Genomic DNA, 20,856 nt, shown 5'->3' on the forward strand with positions numbered 1-20,856 from the left:
ATGTCTTTTCAAAAGAATGGCTTTTCGAAAGGATGTATTCTCAGGATATACATTTGAAACTTTGGGCTTGGAAAAAATGACTGGATACCATTGCATACATCACAATGCTTTTAATTCTAGAATGACCTAAACTTAACATGTCTGTATTATCAGACCGTAGGATTTATTCTTTTTTAGAAATCACACCATTTTAGAATTCATAGCTATTTTCACTCTAATTAATATCTAGGGGTACATTCTTTCCTTCAAAGTAACTCTCCTCATTAAAACAGAACAGTATTTTTTTTTCTGGGTTGTATTCTTTCCTCCATTCCAGTTCCATCTTCTTGTTGTCCATTTTCATGGTGCTTAGTAGTGGGGTGAGCCATTTTGCCATTGCCCTTTTTTTGATGGGGTGAATGTTTTTTTCCGGGATGATCTTTTCATTTGTATCAGCAATCCATTTGTGTAGTAGCTCTGCTTTCCTGTCTAGGACAGCCAGCTCCAGTTCTGTAGTTGAGGGTTTGATCATCTCCAGTTGTTCGGATAGGTTGCTTGCTTTGACAGTTTTCCAGTTTCTTTTTGTGGTGGTTGTGAGTTTGGGGGGCTGGATGCAGACTTAAGTTGGAAGTCTGACCACGAATGGGATGATGAGGTGGTCGCTCCACTGTTTTTGTATTGGTGGTGCCGTGGTGATACGTTTTCCCTTGGCGAAGATTGTGTCGAGGGTGTGTCCTGCCGAGTGTGTTGCCCCGTTGACCAGTTGTTGTAGTTTCATGGTTGTAAATTGCCTTATTAGTGAGTTTTGGGAGTTGGCATGACTTTCTTCAAACCAGATGTTGAAGTCCCCCAGGATAATTGAATGTTCGTGCTTGATGGCTATGTTGGTGACGGCTTCTATGAAGTTATCGACAAAGGTTGCATCATATGTTGGTGGTCTGTACACCAGGAAAATGTGATGTTGGTTTATGGGTTCGCTGATAGGTGTATGACCATGGTTTCGCATTTGATGATGTTGAGAGGTTTGTTTGTTTTTATTTTCGGGTGTCCTTTGAATGCTATTGCGAGGCCTCCCCATTTTAATTTTTCCTGTTTACTTGAAGGCATTTGAAGTTGTTTGGAAGGCAGCTTTGGAGTGTGATTTTGTAGTTGCCATCCAGCCATGTTTCTGTGATGAATGGGATGTCAATGCCGTTGTCATAGAGGAGGTCAAAGATCTCTGTTGAGTGTTTTGACATGGATCTTGCGTTTATCAGTGCCAGGATTAGCCCAAGACACCACCAGCACTCTTTCACTTCTAAACCACCTGGAAACCCTCCTTCGAGCGTTTTGCAACGTGTAGTACCTCGTTCCAGCCGTAATCGCCTCAGAACTCACACAGCCTTGTTACCATGGTGACTGTGGCGTCCTCTCCACAAGCACAACGCTATCGAGTTCCGCAGGGGAGGAGTCAAGCGAGGTCGCGGCCACCCATTATAACGCTTCTCGGTTGCCGCACTCGATGCTTCTGATTTCAAATCAAGGCTAGTGTTTGCCCGGCACTTCTTTGCTCTTGTTCCTGACCCCCTTTGTCCATTCCCTCGTGCTTGCTCTTGCCTTCTTGTTACCGACCTCGGCCTGCCCCACTGACCTGTTTTGCCCACGGATTGCCAAACCTTCATTGCCCACACGTTGCTGACTCCGGAACATTTAATGACCTGCCTTTTGTCTTCGGATTGCCAAACCATCTTTGCCCGCATGTTGCTGACTCCGTAATGTTTACTGACCTGCTTTTTGTCTTCGGATTGTCAAACCTTCATTGCACGCACGCTGCTGACTCTGGAACGTTTGCTGACCTGCCTTTCTCTTCAGTTTGCAAAACTTTCAATGCCCGCACGCTTTGCAGCCCTTCACACACAATTGGTCTGCAAGTTGGGAGAGTCACCTGTGAGAGCTAAAGGAACCTACACTCTCCTGACCAACTTGGCATTGCACCTATTACTTGGGTCTGACTACCATACCCTTACTACCTAGAGTGAACCTGCACTACCCGAACTCCAAAGTGCCCGAACTAGAGACTGTGATTATTGGCGCTCATGTCGACAGGCGTCCTCGTTCCGTTGGGGTAGCATTGGACTAGAGACTGTTGGTTCCCACCTAGGCGTCCTCGTGCCGTTGGGCCTAAGGGATAGGCTGGGTGATGCATGAGTTCCTCTGTATTACTTTCCTAATGACCCACAGTGGTAAGTCATATCCATTTTAGCTCATTGCTTCTTGTTAATGTAGCATTCTTGTCAATCTCTCGTATTATTTCTTGTACATTGTTCTTGTTCTGGTTCTTGGGAGATTATTGTTCTGATATAAGGTCTTTCCTTTGCTACAGTCAACGGTGTCCTAACACTTCAACAACTGATGCAGTGATTCCATCTTTCGCTAATTGATTCCTTTATAGTTTATTTAGAAATACAAAGGTATACATTGGTAGGAATAACTCTACAGCTACGCTTCTAGTTCTTCCACCGGATTACCAGCTCAGGACCCAGCATCCTGACAATTAGATTGCAGTAGAGTTTAGAGGTGTAGTTTGGCTTGGGATTTATTGTTGGGGTCGTCTTCTGATCAGTGTTGAGGTTTCCTTTCAGGTCGATCTCTAGTTGAGGTGTTGCTACAGGTGCATCTGTGTCGTCGAAAAGTTGTTCTAGGTTCAGTCTTGGGTTTTTGTTTTCATCAGGTTTTTCTTCCAGGAATTGTGGGTGTTGAGTGGAAGTTCCTCTTGTTTTGGTGATTAAAGGTGTTATTGCGTCGATTATGTTTTTTGTTATTTCTAGTGTTGTCCGTTCTTCTTCTGTGTGGTTATGTTTGGTTGTCTGTTGTTGCTGAATCTCGCGTTGGGTTGGTTTGTTCTGGTGACCGGTTGTTTGCGAGGTATGGAGTTACATAGAGAGATTTGTCTCTTCTATCAGCTTTGGTTCGGTTTCGTTCCTGTCTGTGGGAGCGTGTTCTAAAGTTGTGGGTCTTTGTTGCTGATCCGGTGTGTTTGTTCTTTCTGCTCTTTTTCTTTCCTTTGGTACAGGTCGTTTGCACAGCATTTTCTGCTTGGGAGTTCTTTTGGTCTTTATTTGTTTTTGATGCCGAGTTGATTTTTTTGCTTTGGTCCGGCTGTTTTATGATATAGTACTGGGTGTAGGGAATTGTCTGCTACAAGTTTGGTCTCTGTCTGTGGGTAGTCTTGTCAGCTGGTATTGCCGACTTGTTCACTCGTTGTCTTGAGTAAGGTAGGCAAGGTTTGTTAGGGTTATATTGTTGGGTGTTATCAGTGGCTCTCCTTAATGTCTGTCTTCCTGGACGAGGTTTACTGCAGTGAGCCAACTATGTGGGGTTAGGAAGGATAGCTAGTAACTACAGAGTTGTCCTAATGGGCGCAACTAACAGTTACTGTGTCATATTATGAGGCGTGAGCCCCTAATCAGAGCATCACTCGACAATAGTCAGTCAATGATCTCTGTTTTCACTCCACAATGATGCTCTCTAGATGTGAGTTGGTCAGTCACATATGAGCATCCTGTATAGTGAGAGAGAGGCCCAGAATCAACAATGCTATCTGACACAGGGCGCAGCTAGATTAGAGCATCCTGTATAGTGGGAGAGAGTCCCACAATCAACAATGCAATTTGAGATGGGGCACAATCAGATTTGAGCATCCGTATAGTGAGAGAGAGGCCTGTGCCTGACAGATCAAATGGGTACAGTGCTAAACACAGTTAGCAATGATTGAAATGCTAAGCACAGCTAGATCTGAGACACAGGTGACCTGATAATTACTATATTAAACACAGCTATATTTGAGACACAGGTAACCAAAAGATAACACTACTAAACACAGCCAGACCCGAGTGTCCTGTATAGTGAGAGAGAGGCCCACGCCCAACAGATCAAAGGGATGTTGTACCAATCACCGTTGGGCTTCAGACACAGGTGACGACAAGGTTTCAATACTAAACCTAGTTAGATTTGAGAGTCCTGTATAGTGGGAGAGAGGCCTATGCCTAGCAGGTCAATGTACTAAACACAGTTAGGTTTCAGACACAGGTGACCACGAGATTACAGTACTAAACCCAGCTAGGTTTCAGAGTCTTGTACAGCGGGAGAGAGGCCTACGTCTAACAGGTCAAGTGGATGTTGTACTAAACACAGATAGGTTTCAGACACAAGTGACCACAAGGTTTCAATACTAAACACAGCTAGATTTGAGAGTCCTGTATAGTGGGAGAGAGATCTACGCCTAACAGGTCAAATGAATGTTGTACTAAACCCAGTTAGGTTTCACACAGGTGACCACAAGAATACAATACTAAACACAGCTAGATATGAGAGTCCTGTATAGTGGGAGAGTGGTGTACGCCTAACAGGTTATGTGGATGTTGTACGAGACACAGATAGGTTTCAGACACAAGTGACCACAAGATTTCAATACTAAACACAGCTAGTTTTGAGAGTCTGATAGAGTGGGAGAGAGGCCTACACCTGGCAGGCCAAGTGGATGATGTACTAAACACAGATAGGTTTCAGACAGAAATTACCACAATGCTTCAATACTAAACAGAGCTAGATTTGAGAGTCCTGTATAGTGGGAGAGAGGTGTACGCCTAACAGGTTAAGTGGATGTTGTACTAGACACAGATAGGTTTCAGACACAAGTGACCACAAGATTTCAATACTAAACACAGCTAGTTTTGAGAGTCTGACAGAGTGGGAGAGAGGCCTACGCCTGACAGGCCAAGTGATGATGTACTAAACACAGATAGGTTTCAGACACAAATGACCACAATGTTTCAATACTAAACAAAGCTAGATTTGAGAGTCCTGTATAGTGGGAGAGAGGTGTACGCCTAACAGGTTAAGTGGATGTTATACTAGACACAGATAGGTTTCAGACACAAGTGACCACAAGATTTCAATACTAAACACAGCTAGATTTGGGAGTCCTGTATAGCGGGAGAGAGGCTCACGGCTAACAGGTCAAGTGGATGTTGTACTAAACAGAGATAGGTTTCAGACAGAAGTGACCACAAGATTTCAGTACTAAACACAGCTAGACATGAGAGTCCCGCACAGTAGGAGAGAGGCCCACGCCTAACAGGTCAAGTGGATGTTGTACTAAACACAGTTAGGTTTAATAGTATGATGCTGAGGAAGGCAGAAGAGGTGTTAATTATTATTAAGGTGTTTTAGATATATTTGATAAGTGGTTAGGCTTCCAGGGTTGAGTGATTGTTCTACCTTGGTGGTCCTGGTTGTTGCTGGTTGATGGCTGGTCACTGGCTTCACTGGCTTCCCCTACGGATACTGGCGGACACAATCTGGAGATAACTCTGTTGGAGCCGCCCTTTGCCATGGAGCCCATAGCCACAGGGGCTGCCGGGCAGAGGGATGGCCTGGAGAAGTCTCTTATGACCTTGGTAGAGAGCCAATTAGCGGAGAGCGGAGAGCGGGTCGGTTGGGAGACGGGAGGTGGGGGGAAAGCAGGAAGAGATTCCCCAGGGGAGAAGAGCACACACAAAGGGCCCGTGAACTACCAAATATCCATTCCCAGTTGGGAAATACAAACCACAGCCAGGTGACACAATGCACCCACCTGTTGCAGTCTTGGAAGAAATGCACAGGTTTCAGCACGGGTCGCTAGGCCCAATTCAAACAAATAAGGCTAAGCAGCCAATCACCGGACAGTGGGTGGGTTGGTAGGCGGGGGAAAGCAGGAAGAGATTACCTGGGGGAGAAGAGGGCACACGAAGGGTCCGTGAACCACCAAATAGCCAATCCCAGTTGGGAAATACAAACCACAGCCAGGAGACACGATGCACCCACCTGTTGCAGTCTTGGAGAAAATGCACAGGTTGCAGCACGGCTTGCTAGGCCCAATTCAAACAAACAAGGCTAAGTAGCTAATCACCTGACAGTGGGTGGGTTGGGAGGTGGGAGGTGGGAGGAAAGCAGGAAGACATTCCCCGGGGGAGAAGACAGCACACCAAGGGCCTGTGAACCACCAAATAGCCAATCCCAAATGGGAAATACAAACCACAGCCAGGAGACACGATGCACCCACCTGTTGCAGTCTTGGAGGAAATTCACAGTTTTCAGCATGGGTCGCTAGGCCCAATTCAAACAAACAAGGCTAAACAGCAAATCATCAGACAGTGGGCTGGTTGGGAGGCGGGAGGTGGGGAAAAAGCCGGAAGAGATTCCCTGGGGGAGAAGAGGCCACATGAGGGCCTCCCCAGTCGGAAAATACAAACCACAGCCAGGAGACATGATGCACCCACCGGTTGCAGTCTTGGAGGAAATTCACAGGTTTCAGCACTGGTCACTAGGCCCAATTCAAACAAACAAGGCTAAGCAGCCAGACAGTGGGCGGGTGGGGGGAAAGCAGTAAAAGATTCCCCGGGGGAGAAGAGGGCACACAAGGGCCTGTGAACCTCCAAATAGCCAATCCCAGTTGGGAAATACAAACCACAGCCAGGAGACACTATGCACCCACCTGTTGCAGTCTTGGAGGAAATGCACAAGTTTCAGCACGGGTTGTTAGGCCCAAATCAAACAAACAAGGCTAAGCAGCCAATCACCAGACAGTGGGCAGATTAGGAGGCGGGAGATGGGGAAAAGCAGGAAGAGATTCCCTGGGGGAGAAGAGGACACACAAAGGGCCTGTGAACCACCAAATAGCCAATCCGAGCTGGGAAATGCAAACCACAGCCAGGAGACACGATGCATCCACCTGTTGCAGTCTTGGAGGAAATGCTGTGGATCTTGAAATCTTGGAGTGTCTAGTAAGCTGTTTGGGAAATCAGTCACCCCCCCCCTTTTTCCTGTTGAAGTAAGAAAAAAAGAATAGAAAAATGAAAAAAGAAAATATTCTTTCTGTTGAAACACAGGTGTCTTAAAAGAACTAGCTGTCACCAGAAGTGATTGATGCAGATATTTAGAGATGCAGCAACTTTAAGCGATTGCAACAGCCTTTAATTGGAGTTGCTTTACTGTCGGATGACACAACAATGCACACTGTTTCAGGGATGCTATGGAATAAAACAAGGAGCTATAAGAGGGAATTTCCCTTTGCCACCTACAAGCAAGATTTTTTTTCAACCCTTTTTTGCCCCTGAGGAATGACCAGCTAATATCAGCCATTCAGGACAGAAACTTATATAAATTGGAATGATATGGACATAGTGAAAAATTAGGTGTAGTTAACCATCACTGTGCCGGGTTGAGTCATTGATGCTTGATGTGTACTGTGTATGTAGATTGATGTATTGAATTATAAAGATTTGTATTTATGTTTTTAATGTTTTTGATACGAACCAGCAGGTGGTTATACTTGCACTCTGATGTACTAATAAACATGTGTTTTTATAAGAAACAGCTTTTTGACCCAGTGTTATCACCTTTTATTTGTTTAGAGGTTGATAGCAAGAGTCATTGGTTGTCAATAGGGCTACAAATGCTTTTTACCAGTAGTCAGTGACCTTTCTTTTGTTTAATCGCATGTATTGAATTCCCATTTAGTAGGAAGGTTCAACACCATGCAACATACAGTGGGTAAGCCCTTGTGTGAATACTATGAAATAATAATTGGCATATGAATTAGCACACATTTGTAAACCTAAACTGTTAGCCTTTTAAGCCCGCAGGAAGATCGAAATTACACAGCATTGCATACATAGTTGTTTTTTGTGTATTAATCAGTTTCATTATGTATTGAAGTGACATTTGTTTAAAGCAAAGCATTGTGATTTCTGTTCTTTTCAACCCTCTTTTCGTGATTTATTTATGTTGAGAGAAGGTTATTTTGTTGTGCTAGGCATAAAGTTGAGTTTGATGTTTTAGTGCGATTTCTTTTTCAGCATCTATTTCAATATATTTCCTATACACCGATCCAAGGGGTACAACATGAATTATTGTGTGAGACCTAGATTGGGAAAGGAAGGAACTCCCTGTGTTGAGGGTGGTCTATCAATAAACTGTTACAAATTGAGGGCTTGTGGCAGGGATTTGGCTGGCTATTTTTGGCTCATGACAAGTGCATTGTGACAGACCATTCATTTTGATGTAAGTGCATTAAGGTGGAGGGAAAGTCATCTTTGTTTTGTGAAAGTACTGTGAAGACTTGAACCCTGTTTTCCAGGGAGGTGACTAGGTGATAAATTAAGATTTAGTTCAAATTGATTTTTGATGTGGCATTGCGAGTGGACATTAATTGGGAACAGGGTGATTTTGCCCCTGCGCAAAGGGAATTCTACAAAAATTGCAAAAAGTCCATTTAAAAAAAATGAGCACCACTAAAGTTAGAGATGACAGGAAGCAACTCCTATCCAAATTATTCCTTAGAAAGAGATGGGAGGAGGACGAACATGACATTTGACAAACAAGAATGATACAGGAGGTTACTTCTGTAAGCGCTGACATTTGGAAAGATAATGGTCTGTTCCATCAAGTTCTAACAGACTTTTACTAGACACAAACAACTTTTGATGAGCATATTAAAATGGCTCAGTTCACAGCATATTTGTACTTTCATTTACTTTTAGTGGTAGAACGATTCCAAAAGAGGGAGGCCTGTGGGTGGAATCAGACTGTGGTTTTGAAAGAGACCCAGAAAGAACTGAAACAATTAGAAGATCAAATACAGCAGAGCAATGAGTTAGAGTTAAAACAAGAAAGCCTCATGGAACATCTAAAAAATGAGTTAGTTAGAAACCCAGTGGCAAGAGAGTGCAGAGCGTGAAACACTGTTTTCTGCACCTTCCAAGCCCAAGGAAACATGAGGCACATAGGCTTACCCAGGCCTAGCCAAACTGATCCAGAATGTGGAGTGTTAGGAAATATTCCCATGTATGTGAAATTTTCCCTATAGTTGTGTACCCCCCAACTTTTTGCTGCTTTTTAAACACCTTAGTCTGACTTTGCAGGTGGAGTAAAGCCTTCTACTGCACTCCCCTGGGCTTTTCGCTCACTTTGTTATGGGGAAACTGACATGCCCTTAAAGACAGTCAGTACTGGGAGACGTTATTTCCCTTAATCCTTTCCCAATGTTGCAACTTTTCTGCAACGTGTTGCAAGTGCACAGTGTACCTTACAGTACAGTGCACTTGGGTTTTCCTTTGATTTCCAAGGCCCTAGACATCCTTGAAGATTTTTTTAGGATAGGTGAGGATGTGCCTTGGACATGACAGGTGGCAGCTTATCTTTTCATATAATTTTAACCCTTTCCTGCCATGCAAACCATGTTTACCGCGTTTGGCACAGAAAGGTGGCCTGGCCCCAAAATGACCATGCCACAAGGTTCTTTGTCCTGTCCTTTGGCCATCTTGCCTCTTCACCTTCCCCAGGTCGAGCTGACCCGGCTCAGTCATTATTTGGGCATTCATTCTCCTGCGAAACGCCAAGCTTTAGCGGGCTTCTGCATGTCTTATGTGTTTGCTCCCAGGATGTGGGCTGGACTGTCTGATTGCAATCCACTTCCTGGGTGCCAGAGAGTCTGGTGTGCTGTGAATGACTGGGACCACCGTGGTCTGTGATTGGTCCATGTATGGTGTGCCTGTATGCCAGCAGATCTCCCATTGGGTCCTCTTCGTTTTGGCACAAAGGAGATTCTGGAGAAGAAATGGCTCCAAACACCCATTCCATGTCGATCTCTTGAGTTCTCACTGAACCTAGGCTAGGATCCAAGCATCCTGAAACTAAGAAGCCGAGTCAAGCAACTGCTGGTGACCCACTGGAAGGTTTGGCACCCTGAGCCCACTGTTGTCCTGCTGGATCCCTCTGCATCTGATCAAACTAGAAGGACTGCAAAGACGCTTCGACACATTGGAATAGTGGGACTAACTATTCTTGGCACCTTCATCAAACCCTGCAAGCAAGCCTTCTCGGAAGTGTCCCTGGGCCAACCAGTAGGCTGACCAGCTTGCGCAGGTCCTTTGCTCTGACACTGGCACCGTTTAGAGGAGACCCTTGAAACTAGGTGTTTCAAGTTACTAGGTGTAACTTTTTTGTTGCGCCTGAGTAGGATTGAGCGGTCGCCCGTAACCCTGTCTGGCCTGCTGTGAGGCTGCCTTCCAGGCCCTGTTGGGCTTTCAGTAAGCTTCTTATTTCAGGTGCTGTTTTGTTTTTGGCGCTCCGTGCGCGTTGTGCTGCCCCTGCCCCCTCCCTCCACCTCACTTCCTGGTCCTCCTCTCCCCTCTCCCTTACCGCCTCCCTGCCACCCACACCCACCTCCCCTTCCTCTCCTCCTGCCTTAAATCCCACCCCCCCTGGGAAGCCCCCCTGCCCGGCAGCCCCATCGGCTAAGGGCCCCTTAGGCAAAGGACGGCTCCTAGGGCTGCGGCTCCCTCTGTCTGCAGGTGTTCGCAGGGGACGCCAGACGCCGGTCAGCCATTCTTTCTGGTTAGCTCCACCTGCTTGCCCAGCCCAACAACCTACACCTTTCCTTTCCTTTTCATTCACATGGTTTCTACACTTCAGTGTGTACCACTGATTGTGGTAAACTAGGTCTGCTTTTCTCCCCTCACATGACTCTCATACTTAGGTGGCCTCTACACTGGGTACCTAATTCATATTACTGTGTTACTGTTGCTCTGTAATTGTGGTAAACTAGGGCTTTTTCTCCCCTCGCAGGACTCTCATACTTAGGTGGCCTCTACACTGGGTACCTAATTCGTATTTACTGTGTTACTGTTGCTCTGTAATTGTGGTAAATAGGGCTTTTTCTCCCCTCGCAGGACTCTCATACTTAGGTGGCCTCTACACTGGGTACCATATCGTATTTACTGTGTTACTGTTGCTCTGTAATTGTGGTAAACTAGGGCTTTTTCTCCCCTCGCAGGACTCTCATACTTAGGTGGCCTCTACACTGGGTACCTAATTCGTATTTACTGTGTTACTGTTGCTCTGTAATTGTGGTAAACTAGGGCTTTTTCTCCCCTCACAGGACTCTCAAACTTAGGTGGCCTCTACACTGGGTACCTAATTTGTATTTACAGTGTTACTGTTGATCTGTAATTGTGGTAAACTAGGGCTTTTTCTCCCCTCGCAGGACTCTCAAACTTAGGTGGCCTCTACACTGGGTACCTAATTCCTATTTACTGTGTTACTGTTGCTCTGTAATTGTGGTAAACTAGATCTTGCCGCTTCATTCCTGTCCGCTTGCTCTCGTCTGTCTCCCCCCCACTCCCTCCTTATTCCATGGTGCTCTCTATCTCTCCTATCTTCTCTAACTACTTCTCCATTGACTATCCTGCTCTCTCACTAAATCTGGTAGGAAAAAGTTTAAAAAGGATATCCTGGTCTCCAACCCAGGCCTCCCTATCGCTGACACCTACACTAGTGCCTCCTCCAAGGAAACTCTTACTGACATCCTCTTTTTCGTGCCTTCCCCTGACCAATGGACCCTTCATATGGTCTCTGTGCTCTCTCCCTTCTCCTCTTCTACCACAAATGGTGGCACCCGTTGGGATGTCCTCTTGGCCCCCTTCCGCTCCTCTAAGGCCATCATTAATGTCTACGCTAATGGGACCGTCTTGGTCCAAAGCCCCCAGGCCAACCTCCACCTCTTTGATAGATGCTTCCCGCGCCTCATCAACTTCCTTTCCTCTTCTGCTATCCCCTCTTCTCTGTCCTCGGCTACCTTGCCTCCACCCTCTCACCCTGCCCTCTCTCTGGCTCCTTCTTCTTCACCTCCACAGGGCGTACCTCTGATCTATACCCCTCCCAGAAAGTCCTTCAAGGATGGCAACCTGTAACGCTCACCTGATTCCCGTAGAGGTGCCGGTCTTGACTGGGCGTATACTGTATCTTCAAAGGTGATGTGTAACACACGGCTGGCTCTTTGGGCTGGACCTCTGTGCACTGTATGTCTGACTCGAAGGGTAAGATGTCTGCAGATAGAAAATATGGGATTAAGGAACTGGGTTATTGAATGTCTCTCTCTTCTTCCCTTTCTCTTCTCCTGTAGAACCCCAAAGGTTAACGCTCTCACCTTAGGTAAGTGAACGCTGTGCTCTCCATCTGCCTCGGGGCAGGGTGCTGTAACCAGTTTCTTCACTGGATAAGGGGAGCAGGCCTCTTGACTTCAGAGGACTGCTGTCCGTCGTTTACTGCACGAACGGTAAGTTTCGAGTAATTCTAATGTCTTTAAAGTCTTTAGTAATGATGTCTCTTGTTTTGCAGGGTTCCGGCGATGGCGGATGACGGGCTGAAGTGAGTTGAAGATGGAGCCCGTGTGATGAATAGAAGCGCCTGGAAGCACGTAAGTAAGCGCTTGTTGCCTGCTTCACGATGCGCTCTAACTGTCTTTTTATTTTGCAGGTACAAGTTCGGAGCGGCTGCAGGGTGCCGGAATACCCACTGGGTTAGATGTGGAAAGGAGTAATGGCACGTGAGTATTAAAGTTCCCCAATGTCTTTAAACGCACCTTGTTTCGTCTTTCAGATGCGGGATGCAGCGCCGAAGGCCTCCGGAGCGTGCAAAGAGTTGGTAAGCTTTTGTCTTTCAGATGCCGGAATGCAGTGTGAAGACCTCCGGAGTGCACGAAGAGTAGGTAAGCCTTTGTCTTTCAGATGCTGGAATGCAGCGCGAGGCGTTGGTGACAGCCGATGGACCAGGTAAGTGAAGAGCTGTCACTGAAGACCGTAATGCTAACCTGTTCTTTCTTGTCTTTATAGGTGTTGCTGAAGACTGGATTCAGGATGGTAAGCCTTTTTCCTTAGGCCCAGGATCAGATGCAGAAGACACAATGAGCGTTCTGCTGCAGAGGATGCAGAATAACGCAAAGCAAGATTCATCCATCGGGTGTGGTTTAAATAGCCTCCTGTAGTGCTTAGGTGTCTCCTTCCACAGCCACGCCTAGGTAAGAAAAGAGTTCCTGCTTTCCAGAAGAGTTCCAGTGTTCTGAATCTAGGGAGTGGCTCCTGCCCCACCCAACAGGAAAAGTAGTTCCAAACAGAAGACGATCAGAGGCTCAACTGGCAGGCAAGTAAGCAGCATGGTCTGCTGCAGGTAAGTCCACCCAAGCATTATGAGCCCGGCGCTTCCAGCGCTGGGACTGGGCATATTTATGAGCCTGGTGCCATTGGCGCCAGGACTGGGTCCAAAAGGTCCCAATTGGGACTGGTTGGCACTCGGAACCTGGGTTATGGATCTGCTTCCAAGGGAGCTGGGAAAACCCTGACCTTTTGGAAGCAGAGATCATGACAGTACCCCCCCTCAAGGCCCCTCCCAAACCGGGCTTCTCCGGGGGTTTTGGCTTGTCAGGAAATGTTCGGTGAAATCTTTTGATTAGGCGAGGACCGTGGACATATTCAGCAGGTTCCCAGGATCTCTCTTGGGGGCCGGAGCCTTTCCAGTCAATTAGGTAAAATAGTTTAGATTTGGAGATCTTGGAGTCCAGAATGCTTTTGACTTCAAACTCGACTTCTCCATCAACTAGGATAGGTTTTGGAGATTTAGTTAGTCGGGTTTGAGGTTGCACGGGTTTTAATAGTGAGACGTGGAAGACCGGATGTATCTTCATGTGCGGGGGCAAGTCTAACTTGACCGCTACTGGGTTTACTATGGTAGTGATGGAATAGGGACCAAGGTATCTTGGGTTGAATGTGCGTGGCCCTTTTAGAGGTAGATATTTGGTGGATAACCAGACTTGATCCCCTACTTGATATTGAGGGGCTTCCTTCTGATGTTGATCTGCTCCTTTCTTGTATTGTTCTTTAGCCCTTTGAAGGTGAGAAACAGCTTCCTTAAAGGCTTGGGTGATTGTAGAATGCAGGTAGTCTACTGCTGGTGTTTCAAGATCTTGGAGGGGATCCAACTCCGAGGTTCGAGGGTGACTGCCGTACAAAAGAAAAAACGGGGTTTTCCCAGTTCCCGAATGTTATTCCCGAATGTTATTGTTACAGTTATTGTAGGCATATTCGGCTATCCAAAGGATGTCTTTCCAAGTTTTTTCAGTTTGTTGCAGCATGCAGCGTAAATACTATTCCAGAGTTTGATTGGTCCTCTCGGTTTGTCCGTCGGTCTGAGGGTGGTGACTGGTCGATAGTCTCACATCAATTTGAGCCGACCGACAGCAACTTCGCCAAAAATGAGAAATAAATTGACTACCTCGATCCGAAATTAGAACCGAAGGAAAACCGTGCAGTCGGACGACGTTTTCGAGAAATTCTCGGGCCAGAGTTGCTGCTGTTGGCAAGCCTTTGAGCGGAATGAAATGCGCCATCTTGGAGAATAAGTCCACGATTACTAGAATCGTATTGTATCCGGAGCATGGAGGTAGATCTGTGATGAAGTCCATAGAAAGCGTATGCCAAGGGCGAGGTGGGATGTCAATAGGGCGTAAGAGGCCTGCTGGTCTTTCCTTTTGACTCTTGTTTTGGGCGCATACTCCACAGGACATTATAAAGTCTCTGATATCTTTTTTCCAAGACGGCCACCAGAAGTAGCGCTTGATCTTTTCTGAGGTCTTGGCCATACCAGGATGTCCTTCCATTAAAGAATCGTGATAACAAGAGATTACTTTTTTCTGTAAATCTGTGCTGGGTAGGTATAATCGGTCTTGGAAATACAATAAGTTGTCCTTTACTGCAAAGTCCTTTCCCTGCAGATGCCAATTCTGTATGTCTGCTGGAGTTACAAGTTGCCTGGCTTGATCCTTAACTTCCTCTATGGATTCTGTGGCGATTACACCCAGAATTCTTTGTTCGGGAATGATTGGTACAGGTTTAGGGTTGATCAAGTGTTCTTCCACTCCCATCCGAGAAAGGGCATCAGCTTTACCGTTCTTTGTACCAGGTCGATAGGTAATTATGAAGTCAAACTCGGCAAAGAATAATGCCCAACGGAGTTGTCTAGAGGATTGGGCTTTTGCGGTTTTCAAATATTGCAGGTTTCGGTGATCCGTAATCACAGTAACGGTGTGTCGGGCCCCCAGCAGATAATGCCGCCAAGCCTTAAAGGCAGACTTGATAGCCAGAAGTTCCTTGTCAGTAATCGTGTAATTGATTTCAGGAGGCGAGAATTTGCGGGACCAAAATGCCACGGGATGCAACTGATTGGTTACCGGGTCCTTTTGTGATAGAACTGCCCCCATGGCAAGGCTTGAAGCATCAGTTTCCACGATGTAGGGGAGTTCGGGGCGAGGGTGTTTTAAGATTGGTGCAGAGATAAATTTAGTCTTCAAATCCTGGAAAGCTTGTTCCGCCTCGGTAGACCATTCAAAACGTTTGTTTTTCTTTAACAACGCAGTGACGGGCTGGACTATTCGAGAGAATTCGGGGATAAACCTGCGGTAAAAGTTAGCGAAGCCTAACATGCTTTGCACACCTTTTACGGAGGATGGTGATGGCCATTTGAGAACTGCTTCGACCTTCTTTGAATCCATACGCACTCCGCCAGGTGATAATATGAATCCCAAGAATTCAACTTCAGTCACGTTGAAAACACATTTTTCCAACTTAGCAAAAAGTTTGTGTTGACGCAATCTTTCGAGGACCATTTTCACGTGTTTCTGATGTTCAGATTCCGATGAAGAATAAACGAGGATGTCGTCAATGTAAACAACAACACACACGTCTATGAGCTCTCTGAGGACATCGTTCATAAAATATTGAAAGGCGGCCGGGGCATTGCAAAGTCCGAAGGGCATGACCTGATATTCAAATAGCCCATACTTGGTGCGGAAGGCCGTCTTCCATTCATCGCCCTCTTTTACTCGTACCAAGTGGTAAGCTCCTCTAAGATCCAGCTTTGTATATATGCATGCTTTTCTGACTTGGTCCAGGAGTTCAGGGATCAAAGGTAACGGATATCTATTCTTAACGGTGATCTGGTTCAGGGAGCGATAATCTATACAAGTTATAAGGTCTCCTTCCTTTTTTGGAACGAAGAACAAAGCTGAAGAAGCAGGGGACTTGGAAGGACGAATAAACCCATTTGCCAGGTATTGATCCAGGTATTGTCGAAGGTGAAGGTTCTCAGGCTCGGTGAGGGCATACATTCTACTACAAGGAGGAGTAGATCCAGGTATCAGGTCTATCTGGCAGTCATAAGACCTATGAGGAGGTAGAGAGTTAGCCTGATCCTTCCGGAAAACATCTTGGTATTCTAGGTATTCGGGAGGTAACTGGGGAGTCTCTGAAGAAATTGCTGCCAGTGCAACACCAGGTGGAGGGTGACAAGTAGAGACACATTCTGGAAACTGGACCGTTCTTGCTCGCCAATCGATCAGAGGATTGTGTTTCTCTAACCAAGGTATTCCTAGAATAATCTGAAACTGAGGGGCCTTGATCACATCGAACATGATCTTCTCATGGTGTCCATCTTGACTTACTAGCGTCACCTCTTGAGTGGTATGCGTTACTGGCCCGGAGGCTATCTCCGTACCATCCACCGTAGTAATGACGTCCTTTACAGCCTTGGGACAAAGAGTTAGATTCATCCTCAAAACCATTTCATGATCCACATAATTGCCGATGGCACCGCTGTCGACGTAAGCTTCAATTGCATGTAATCGATCCGGATTATCAGGGCTAATGAGGACCATAGGTATCACGAAATGCGAGGTCACGGAACTGGTTTTCACGCTCGGCAAGAGGACCTCTATTCTTGTCGGGCGAGGTCGTTTCCCTGCTCAGAGTTTGTAACTTTGGTAACTGCAGCTCCTACTGCCTTCTTGGCAGGTTTCACCGGACAGTCTCGAAGAAAGTGCCCTGAGTTTCCGCAATAGAGGCATAATTGCAACTGTTTTCTCCTTTCCCGCTCCTTTTGTGTTAGAGGACCTTTCAGACCCCCTATTTGCATGGGTTCCCCGGCGTCTACTCCTTTGGAAGGAGTTGGCGGTTTGGAAAATACTCGAGCATCAAACTTGGAACGATCGGCCTTCCTGTTCTGCAGTCTGTGATCTATTTGAACGACTAAGTCTATATAGTCCGAACAATCTTGTGGGGGATTCACTACTTGGGCTAACACATCTTTGAGCTCTCCACGTAGACCTCTATAAAACAGCGTAATCCTTTTGTCCTCAGGCCATTGAGTTTCCACTATCAGTCTGTTGAAAGACGCAATATAAGCCAAAAGGTCTTGATTACCTTGTCGCAACGAAAGAAGCTCATTGTCCAAGGCCTGCCCCTGTGAATGTCTTGCGAACAGTTTTTCCATACTGAGCTGAAAAGCTTGAAAATCATGGAGGACCGGATCATCTTGATTTACTAGAGGGATCGACCAGTCTGCCGCATTGCCACTAAGGTACGAAAGCACGAAAGCTACTTTAGCTTGATCAGTTGGAAAGGCTGCTGGCCGGCATAAGAAATGCAACCGGCACTGATTGATAAATACTGCAAACCTCTTTGGGTCACCAGAAAATCGTTTGGGCGGAGCCAGAGGTACATTCCCAGGTAGGTTGATCTGCACTGGATTCATAGAGGATGTAGAAGGAAGATTTCCCCCAGATGCGGGTAACGGGGTCTGTCCGGCTTGTGACTGTAGCAATTGTCAAGCGAGATCATCTGTTCGCTCCTTGGAAATTATCAGTTCCCTTCTTAGAGCGTTCGTTTCCTGACGGGCTGCATGCACTTCTGCCCTTATTTCTCCAAGTAACTGGGCTAGCTGGTCGGTATCCGAGGTTTCCATAGCGCCTGGACGGGAGTTTTGTGGTAGGCTTTGCGTTCTGTAACGCTCACCTGATTCCCGTAGAGGCGCCGGTCTTGACTGGGCATATACTGTATCTTCAAAGGTGATGTCTAACACACGGCTGGCTCTTTGGGCTGGACCTCTGTGCACTGTATGTCTGACTCGAAGGGTAAGATGTCTGCAGATAGAAAATATGGGATTAAGGAACTGGGTTATTGAATGTCTCTCTCTTCTTCCCTTTCTCTTCTCCTGTAGAACCCCAAAGGTTAACGCTCTCACCTTAGGTAAGTGAACGCTGTGCTCTCCATCTGCCTCGGGGCAGGGTGCTGTAACCAGTTTCTTCACTGGATAAGGGGAGCAGGCCTCTTGACTTCAGAGGACTGCTGTCCGTCGTTTACTGCACGAACGGTAAGTTTCGAGTAATTCTAATGTCTTTAAAGTCTTTAGTAATGATGTCTCTTGTTTTGCAGGGTTCCGGCGATGGCGGATGACGGGCTGAAGTGAGTTGAAGATGGAGCCCGTGTGATGAATAGAAGCGCCTGGAAGCACGTAAGTAAGCGCTTGTTGCCTGCTTCATGATGCGCTCTAACTGTCTTTTTATTTTGCAGGTACAAGTTCGGAGCGGCTGCAGGGTGCCGGAATACCCACTGGGTTAGATGTGGAAAGGAGTAATGGCACATGAGTATTAAAGTTCCCCAATGTCTTTAAACGCACCTTGTTTTGTCTTTCAGATGCGGGATGCAGCGCCGAAGGCCTCCGGAGCGTGCGAAGAGTTGGTAAGCTTTTGTCTTTCAGATGCCGGAATGCAGTGTGAAGACCTCCGGAGCGCACGAAGAGTAGGTAAGCCTTTGTCTTTCAGATGCCGGAATGCAGCGCGAGGCGTTGGTGACAGCCGATGGACCAGGTAAGTGAAGAGCTGTCACTGAAGACCGTAATGCTAACCTGTTCTTTCTTGTCTTTATAGGTGTTGCTGAAGACTGGATTCAGGATGGTAAGCCTTTTTCCTTAGGCCCAGGATCAGATGCAGAAGACACGATGAGCGTTCTGCTGCATAGGATGCAGAATAACGCAAAGCAAGATTCATCCATCGGGTGTGGTTTAAATAGCCTCCTGTAGTGCTTAGGTGTCTCCTTCCACAGCCACGCCTAGGTAAGAAAAGAGTTCCTGCTTTCCAGAAGAGTTCCAGTGTTCTGAATCTAGGGAGTGGCTCCTGCCCCACCCAACAGGAAAAGTAGTTCCAAACAGAAGACGATCAGAGGCTCAACTGGCAGGCAAGTAAGCAGCATGGTCTGCTGCAGGTAAGTCCACCCAAGCATTATGAGCCCGGCGCTTCCAGCGCTGGGACTGGGCATATTTATGAGCCTGGTGCCATTGGCGCCAGGACTGGGTCCAAAAGGTCCCAATTGGGACTGGTTGGCACTCGGAACCTGGGTTATGGATCTGCTTCCAAGGGAGTTGGGAAAACCCTGACCTTTTGGAAGCAGAGATCATGACACAACCTTCTCCACATTGTCACTCTCAACTCTCGCTCTGGCGTCAAACATTCCTCTGATATCTGTCACCTTCTTGAGGAACTGGACCTTGACATCCTCGGTCTCACTGAGACATGGTTCACGGCCAGCTCTGTCACCAGCTTTGACACACTCTTACCTGACGGTTACAAGATCCTCTCCTTGCCCAGGCCCAACCATGCTGGGGGGGTGTAGCCCTTATCTTCCCTGAGTGAATTCCTGCCACTGTCACTCCTACGCATACCTACTTCTCCTTTGAATGCCTTGTCTGCCGACTCTCTCTCTCTCCTAGCCATTCCCTTACCGTGGCTACTATCTATCGGCCACCTGGTCAAATTTCCTCCTTCCTCTCTGAGTGGGCTGACCTCTCCTCCTCACTCCTGTCCTCAACCACTCAACTCCTCTTTCTTGGAGACTTCAATATCCACCTTGATGCCTCCTGTCCTCCCTCTGGACTCTTTTGCGACCTCTGCGACTCTCTCTCACTCTCTATTCTCCCGTCTGGGCCGACCCATTCTGCAGGGCACACTCTTGATGCTCTGATCTCTTCTGACCTTCCCCTCTCTGTCCCTCTCTCCACTCCTCTCTCCTGGAGTGATCACTTTCTCCTATCCTCCCACCTCACCTTCCCTGCCCCACAAGCAAAGCCACCCTCATCACTGCCACCCACCTTCGCGGTCACCCGACCCATGAAGCGCGTGTCAGTTGAGGCTTTCGCTACCACATTCTCGCCCCCCACCCCTTTCGGCTGACTCCCTCCCTGACACAGCCCTCTCCACTCTCCACTCTGATATATCTGATACCCTTGATATCCTTGCCCCTGTCATGAGAATCTGCCTGAAGCCCAAAGCCAAATGTAACTCCTGGTATGACTCAGATCTCATCACCCTTAAACGCAAGTGCAGGGTGGCAGAGAGGAAATGGCATGCTTCATGTTCATCCTCTGACAAAATGGCCTGCCGCCTGCTCCAAAGGCAATACCGGCTCTCCGTTCTCACTAAGAAGAGAGCCCTTATCCAAGCCCGCATCTCTGCGTCATCTAACAATTCGGCCGAACTCTTTAAAATCTGCAAGCAGCTGGCCAACCCTGCTGCAGTCTCCACCTCTCCTGTCCCCTCCCAGGCCCTCTGCACGGCACTGGCCTCTCACTTCATTTAAAAAACTCAGGACATCCTGTCCTCACTCTCCTCCTATCACCTCCCCTCCTCTATTCGCTGCTCTACCTCTGGCCCTTCTGCAGCCACCCCTCCTCCCTCCTTCTCTGCCTTTCCCCTTTTTTCTGCTGACGAGGTTTCGAGACAAGTCTGATCTATGAAAGTCTCGTCAAAACAGGTCCACCCCTGGTCCTCCAAAACTATCAAGGACCACATCGACTCCCGGGCGCCTGCCCTGGCTGACTTCTGCAATCACTCCTTCACCTCTGGAGTCTTCCCATCCCCCCTCAAGCACTCCCTTGTGCACCCCGTTCTTAAGAAACCCTCCTCCGACCCCTCCTATCACTCCCTTCCTGGGCAAGCTCCTGGAGAAACTGGCCATCTCCCAGCTTAATCTCCATGCTGAATCTGTTGGTAATCTTCATGACCACCAGTCTGGCTTCAGAGCTGCCAGAAGCACAGAAAATGCTCTCCTGAACATCCGTGAGGACCTGATCTCAAACCTTGACTCTAACATCCCTCGACCTCTCTTCTGCCTTTGACACTGTCAACCACACCATTCT

Source organism: Ambystoma mexicanum, chromosome 2q (genome assembly GCF_040938575.1).
Source record: "Ambystoma mexicanum isolate Mex_15411 chromosome 2q, UKY_AmexF1_1, whole genome shotgun sequence".
Classification (NCBI taxonomy): Eukaryota; Metazoa; Chordata; class Amphibia; order Caudata; family Ambystomatidae; genus Ambystoma; species Ambystoma mexicanum.